Source organism: Lepisosteus platostomus, chromosome 3 (genome assembly GCF_059453375.1).
Source record: "Lepisosteus platostomus isolate fLepPlt1 chromosome 3, fLepPlt1.hap1, whole genome shotgun sequence".
Lineage (NCBI taxonomy): Eukaryota > Metazoa > Chordata > Actinopteri > Semionotiformes > Lepisosteidae > Lepisosteus > Lepisosteus platostomus.
This window is the reverse complement of record NC_142613.1, coordinates 33,122,459-33,129,376: the sequence shown is the minus strand read 5'-3', so window position 1 is coordinate 33,129,376 and position 6,918 is coordinate 33,122,459.

The window sequence follows — 6,918 nt, the reverse complement described above, 5'->3', positions numbered from 1 at the left end:
AGAGGGGCACAAGGTGAAATATCATACAAAAAATAAGAAAGCAACTGGTTTTCACAGCAGTACATCTATTAGTTTGGGTATTTGAAAATGAATAACTGCGCTGAGAAAAGGTAAAATATGACCTGAAAATCAGGCATGTGTTTGTAAAAGAGCAACAAGGTGCTGTCAGATTTTTTTAGTTTCATGGATGAAGCCAAACCGACATGAAAGAAATCAAAAACTTATTTTACTCACCACTAAAAGTGCAATCAATGGGCACACCCCAGTCCTGTTCCTGTAAAAGAACTGTCTAAATGACTAAAACACAACACAATGGAGTTGCATTAGGATTTAGAGGTTTAGTTCAAATTGTACTGCAGGAGAAGAAAACAAGAAGCCTTAAGTCTTCAATTGCTGAAATTCTTTTTGCACATTTCTTGTCCAGTATGCAATTGTGGTGTTTTTTTTTCAAAACCCAATAACACAATAACATGTTGAAATGATGATGTGGTCTGTCTGAACACAAATGCTTAATGACACTGGGGATTACAACAAGTCCATGAACTGAAAATCGGAATCATCAGAGATATGAAGAATCTAAATCTGAACTGAAATCCTGTGAGAATCAGACCAGCTGTAATATGTCAGTACTTGTGGTGAAGTCTTCAGGGACTCCCTCAGTCACTGCTTATGACTTATCAAATGCTTGGAGGAAGGGGTTGTTAAGTAAACAGGGCATAGAGGGGCTTTATTCCATTACGGTACTGTTTATGTCCATATATGCCTAGAAAGGTGTTATGGTAGTAATATGTGGGAAGAACTACAAACCCAACTATTTCTATCACAATTTTTAAAATAGTTACTCCAAAGACTATTTGAGTGTGTTGGAGTCAACTACTGATTAATATTTAGATACTTTCAGAAATAAAGTGCTGCATAAATGTATGTAAATGTACAGGATTAATATTGACGATATTAATAAACATAATGATATGAGACAGTAAATTATAATTATATTACTTTAAAAGAAAATGTATTATAATGTTGTATTATAATGTATGAGAATGCAAGTAAGGCTACAAAAGAGAAATAAGAAGTGGAGTAGGCACCCTTTAACCAGTATGGTCATTAGTAGCTAATTAATCTGAGGATCTCATCAGCAATTTCTTGAAAGAAGACAGTTATCAGCTTCAACAATATGGCAGGACTGCTTTTCACCTACTCCCATATTCTTTTGTACAAATAATACCTCCTGTTCTCAGTTTTAAATGCACTATTTCCACTAGTGGCCTCTGGTTGCAGTTAATTACGATAATGCTGTTGGGTTCACTCTGTCAGTGCCCTTGAAGATTTTGAAAATTTAAATTAAGTTCCCTCATGCTTTTCTCTCTTCAATACTAAATAAGTGTAATTCTTTTAGCCTATTAAAAAGTAGTTCTTTTTTCTACCGTGATATACTGTTAGAAGAATACAGTAATACAGTAAATACTGTTATTATTCAATATATTAAAACACAATTATTACATTCTGGTTCAACATTGTGTTGAAATTATTCCTGTTATATACATTATTATTGTTCACTAAACGGATTGTATTGTCAAATGGTAGCTTGTTAAAAGTGTCTGATATATTGTACGAAGGATAAGATTCAGATTCAGTTTATTCAGATTATTTTCTCTGGTTCAGCTTTCTTTTGGTTTGTTTTCTATAATATTGGCTCTTTTGTTTTTATACATTTTGCCACTTTTTGTGTTTTTGCAAAATGTCAGGAAACCAAAATTACTTCTCCTGGCAAACAAATGTTGAACCCATGTACCCAGAAACAACCAGCAGTTGAAAAGTGACCTACATATATTTTCCGATGGTAAGGTGCCCTGTTTTTGTAACAGATGCTGTATCCCAACAGAAGAATTACTACAGATAATTCTAAACAGGAGGACAATGGAAAAGAATGGGAGCTGTTTTCCAAATAATACAATACAAAAACCACATGTTTAAGTTTTTGCTACACAATTACCACTGTGAAAAAGGTCAATATGATGATTCAGGAACAAACATGTAACATGGCCTATATCTATAGCAGCATCCTGACAGTCAGACAGGTCCACTATGAAAGCAAAAACAAAGTGCATTCATTTAAGTGCTAGAAAGCCCAGGTGCACAATACATCAGTTCATTTCCAGAGAACCTTTTTGTTCTAAAACCTTATTCTGTAAGTAGAGCCGAGCTTTCTTTTTTTCAGAAACCACACATGTATAAACTGTTGGTCACACATCTATCACAGGAATATTCCTAAGAAACAATAAAGCTGGGTTTCCTGCAAATGCTTCCTGAACCATGTTGTGATACACAGGAGGGAAAAAATGATGAGTTGCAGATCATTTTCTTTGCAGGTGGAACACACAGATGTAAATTCGGCCTGTGAGTTCATAGCGCAAATCCACCAAATGAGATCTTGATTTCATATAAACGCCCAAACCTTCCTAATCATAAAGCCTGAATCTAAAAGCTTAATCCTCACTCCAGCCCAACCAAAACCCTTGTATCAACAGCAGAAGTCATCCTTATTTGTAGTTTAAGTGTAAGTGATACAAGCAAACACTATGCGGGACTTAAATGATAAAGGTAACATCAAACTTTATAACACCATCAGTGGTGTGTACCCTGTGATGGACTGGTATCCTGTGCAGGGTGTAGTCCTGCCTTGAGAGAGGTTTTTGTGAAAGGCTCCAGGTTGCTATAGCCCATACCAGGAAGGTGTCTTTTTTGAAAATGGATGAATGGATAGTGTGATATACAGCACTTGCTTTCTATATTGATTCATAAACTGCTTAATCACTTTGGCTATATATTGTAAAATGTGCAGAGTTATTTGATATTAATAATGTATACTGACCTACTTTTTTTCAAAATATGTTAAATATTGAATGATAGAAAGTAAAAGCACAGAGACTGGTATTAATTGCTTATGGCCATCTGTTGGTGAACCTGACTCCCAAGAATGTGAAATCCTTGGTCAAAGTACAACAATTAATAAGAGCTGTAATATTGAAACAGCACTTTCAAATGCAATGGGTAATATCGGTTCTAAATGTTTGTTCTACATTTATGTGTTTTTGGCGATTCGTTTTGTAACCAGGTTTTTTGATGTTAGGAATTGTTTAAGGCCTTGTGCAGTGTGAAATAGGAGGCGTGTGTCTGTTTCGAGGACCAGATATGAGACAGAAGCCTACAGTATATTGGTAAGACAGTCTGATAATTTGCTATGGTTGAAGACCATACACCTGAGACCTCTCTGCTTCTCATAACAACAGCTGTCTTTGGCTGGGTTTCTAGATTTCTAATGTACTCAAAGGTACAGTATGCATCGCTCTTTTAGAATGTAGGTTTTAGAAGATTAATGTGATTTTGAAAGTTTGTGGTGTAGGTTTTAGAAGATTAATGTGATTTTGAAAGTTTGTGGAGATTGGTATGTTAACATATGAGCAGTCTTACCTTCTATATAGTACAACATACTGTTTGTGGATTTGAAGTTGCATTCCTGTCTATTCTCTGGAAAGGGAGGTAATTACTATACAGTACGCTGATTGAAATTTTAAAATACTTGCACCAGGATTATGTGAAGTTATTTTAGACACCTTTATGATAAGTTTCTTAGGAGTGAAAGTTTTTTTCAAATCCTACTTTTCCTATTCCACTCTCAATTGCCTTTAGAAGTAGAGTGCGCAAGCATCAAACACCAACATTAGAGTACTGCTTCAGAAAACATTTTATTATACTACACAAAACCCAAATTTCCAAAATATGACCCACAATTTACCATAATGTAAAGAGACTGGAGCATTGTTAGTCGACCTGTACTATATTTTAATGATGTATGAATGCAAACTTTACACATACTGCATATGTGCATTGCTTTACCATATGAAAATGAGGCACAGGCACATCCATGTATGTTTTCCATATGTGCAGGCAAAGGAAACAGAAAATCAAGGTGCAATAACAAACTACACAATACTTTGACTTCTTCAGAGTCAAATAATAATGACTTTGGTCAGTGTTCAATCAAAAGACGGAAAACATTAACCAATCATTTGAAACAACTTGCTGCAAATTTGAATTAATCAGACATTACAAACATTGCCAACAGCTATGTCACCCTGCAACTTACAATTGGCAACCCACTGAAGCTAAGCAGGTGTGAGCCTGGTCAGTACCTGGATGGGAGACCTGGGAAAAACTAAGGTTGCTGCTGGAAGAGGTGTTAGTGAGGCCAGCAGGGGGTGCTCACCCTGAGGTTCACGTGGGTCCTAATGCCCCAGTATAGTGACAGGGACACTATACTGTAAACAAGCACCCTCTTTCGGATGAGATGTAAAATCGAGGTCCTGACTCTCTGTGGTCATTAAAAATCCCAGGGTGTTTCTTGAAAAGAGTAGGGGTGTAACCCTGGTGTCCTGGCCAAATTTCCTATGTCTCCTAATAATCCTACTCTATGAATTGGCTACATTACTTTGTTTCCCCCCACTCCGACGGCAGGCGGAGCGATGGGCCGGTTGGAGTATTCTCGGTCGCATTTAATGGCAACGTCAGCTCAAAGATTTGGTTCAAACCACCAAATGGAGACAGGTGTGCTGACAAGTGGACCCTGCTGATGCAGGATTAACGCTAGGATGAGAGAGAGACATTACATACATTGACCTAGAAAATCTAAATCATTTGTTTATTTCTTCCAGAATTTGATGAAATTACACCTTTACTGGACATTTTATGTCACAAAAAGTGTGCAAAACTGAAAGTATCATTTCATACATTAATAATCTCTTTAATGGTAGCTTGAAAGCAATCACATTGCCCACTTTTCCAGCTGTGGTGTGAATTAGTAAAGAAGAATAGAACAGAATAGTGCTTGAGTTAACAGGAAAACAGGATGCTAATAATTTATTAACATTAACTGTACAATTTAATCTAATAATGATTTACTGCCTAGCTACCACTGAACATTAACTCAAGTATACTAGCAGTTACAAATGGTCTTAAAATGTTAAGAAGTAATGAATTTATCAAAAGATAACTTGAAGAATGCTATGATTTATGAGAACATGAGAGGGATTTTCCTTCCAATTAGAAGCCTAACTTCTTGGAATAGGAATGAAAGACAATATTGAAGCAATAAATTAATAAGCATTTGGAGAGAAAGCTCACAAGATGTTCTAATTTAAAATATATGTTTTAAATTATATTAAAAATAGTAGGGTGGTATGGTGACCCTGGGTAATTTCTGGACCTGAGGTGGTGTCTGTGTGGAATTTATACTGTATATTATCCCCATGTTTGCTGAGTTTCCTCTCAAAGTCTAAAGACATGAAGGTAGGCTAATTGGCTACTGGGAAAAATGGCCCTGGTGCGAGTGCGTCTGTCTGGTCTGTGATGGACTGGTGTCCCATCCGAGTGTATCCTGCCTTGCACCCGATGCTAACCAGGATAGGCTCCGATTCCCCTGCAACCCTCTGTTGGATAAAGTGGTTAGAAAATGGATGGATAAAAATGGTTGTCATGCTTAAAATCTCTAAAATATTACCAAATGTCTGAATGTGGAAATACTACCCAGTAGTTTGCCCATGATTACAATACCACTAAAACCACCTCACTTACTTCACTGGTTCTGGTTCTCTCCAAGAGCCAGGAGTTGGGGTCTATTGGCTTCATGGTTAAATGAAAACCTGATAAGCAAGCACGGTGATTTTAACAAAGAAACACAGATGTTTGTATTTAAATCAGATTTATATTTTATTCATTTTTCAAAAAATAGATTTTTTAACACTAATTGTAGATTTTGGAAAACTGGTTTCTGAACAGAGAAAATATTAATTGTAAACTTGATTTAACCAAAATTATATGTACACTATTTAATTAGATCAAACTTATTTTACAAGACACGATACATACTAAGCCTAATATAGATCTTATATGACTCATCTGAAATTTCTCTCAGGATATGTAACTATAGTTCAGACATAACAGGAATAAAAATAATAAAAACTGTTCTTAATCTGCTACAAAATATGGATAAATATCTCCAGTAACCAGAGGCACTAAAAAATAAGTTCTAAAATATTTAAATACATTTGAGAAATCATCTCTGTTCATAACTCCAATCTACAAGAAGATGCCATCTTCATGTGTATTTCTGGAGACACCTTACTTAAAATAGGTACTGTGTTAGAGAATAAAATAAAATAGATAATTAAATCAATGATTTTCTTTCAAAACTTGTTTTAAATCAGCCAAACCCTTGATAATGTATAATAATAACCATTAATTTACAAGCTTCAGAAGAAATAAGTGCCAAGTGCTAATTTATAATAAAACATTATTCTTCATGTTTCTTTTGACATACATTATATAAATATAACTAAACTATTTAAAGAGATACATTTCTACTTTACCATAAAATGATCTAATTTGGATCCATTATTCCACGATTTCAATTACTGTACATAATAGCAAACAAAACACTACACCCTCCTAGCTAGAAACTTGAAGGTTATTATTCTATTTCCTGAGAGGTTCATTTACGACTTTACACATATGGGTGAGCCATCATTTAGCTGACCAGCCTAAATAAAGCTAACCTGACTTCTGAAGTACTTAGATCCAATTCATGCAATTTCATGAGGGAGGTAATAAATTCTGCTGCATTTTCTTAAGAAAGCCAAGAAAACATCTTAAGAAAGCTAAGCCAACTATAAAGGCCCGGTTGGACTAGGCAAGTGCTTGTCATTTCCCTTTTAAGAGTGTTTTTTATATACACTCATTTCATTCTAAATTTAGTATATTTTCTGTCGTCACTGCCCAAAATTAATTTTAATAATATGCACAAAATATACCAGAGGGAAAATACTGGGCATCTGTGATGCTCTATTTTGTTGGCTTTTA